An 889-nucleotide genomic window follows, 5' to 3' on the forward strand; every position below is an offset into this window, starting at 1 on the left:
GTTTTCTTTATTTTTAAAATCAGATTAGCTAATGATATCTATTTTATTAGGGTTTTTTTTTGTAATTTAATGTTTGCTGCTTTCAATTTCATCCAGCTTTTATTTTCAGAATACCTATTTTGATGTTTAATTGGAATTTTTTTTATTTTTAGTTGCATGCCCAATTCATTGATCTGCTCTTTCTTATATTGATGAAACTATAAAAAAAAAAATTCTTTTTTTCCCTACATTTTAATTCTGGTGGATTTAATTCTGGAATGATTGCTTCACTTTAGCTCCTTCAGAGCCAAACCAGAAGGTAGGAACTGTTTAAGTTTCTCTGCCTTCTCTTTGTCTGTGATGACCAACGTGTACAGGTACCTGCTGCAGTGAACCTTCAACTTCACATTGTCCTTGTTTTTCTTGATCTTGACAGATTTGGCATCTTTTCTCCTGGCTGTGAGCAGGAACTCTTTTAAATCCTCAATTTTTCCGGGCATGGCAGTGGCGGGATGAGAAGCGTTGTGTGGCCCAAAAGAGCGGGCCACGGGAGAGATCTATAAAATTTCTAGTACATTTTATGATAATATGTACAACTTACTTAAAATATATTTTCTAACATATAAATTTCCCCCAAGTACTACTTTGGCTGCATTCCCCCAAAACTGTATGTTATCTCATTGTTGTCATTGTTGTCAATGGCATTATTTCTGTGATATGCTCTTTGACTCATATTCTTTAGGACTGAGTTATTTATTTGGGGAGTTTTCATTTTGGTATTTGTTTTTCTTTTCAGGAGGCGACTAGTGAATTCTATTTCTATTTTACCTTCTATTTCATAAGCTCTGGGAAATTTTCTTTGAATTGATGATTTAATGATAAGAAAATATAACACTGAAGCCCTTTTTCT

At 33.3% G+C, this 889-nt stretch overlaps 1 pseudogene; it reads right to left on the minus strand.

The window, feature by feature from the left end:
- Positions 1–243: 243 nt before the first annotated feature.
- Positions 244–530, minus strand: LOC140511200 (large ribosomal subunit protein eL38 pseudogene; annotated as a pseudogene).
- Between the last annotated feature and the right edge of the window lie 359 nt (positions 531–889).

This window comes from Notamacropus eugenii, chromosome 6, assembly GCF_028372415.1.
Source record: "Notamacropus eugenii isolate mMacEug1 chromosome 6, mMacEug1.pri_v2, whole genome shotgun sequence".
Taxonomy (NCBI): domain Eukaryota; kingdom Metazoa; phylum Chordata; class Mammalia; order Diprotodontia; family Macropodidae; genus Notamacropus; species Notamacropus eugenii.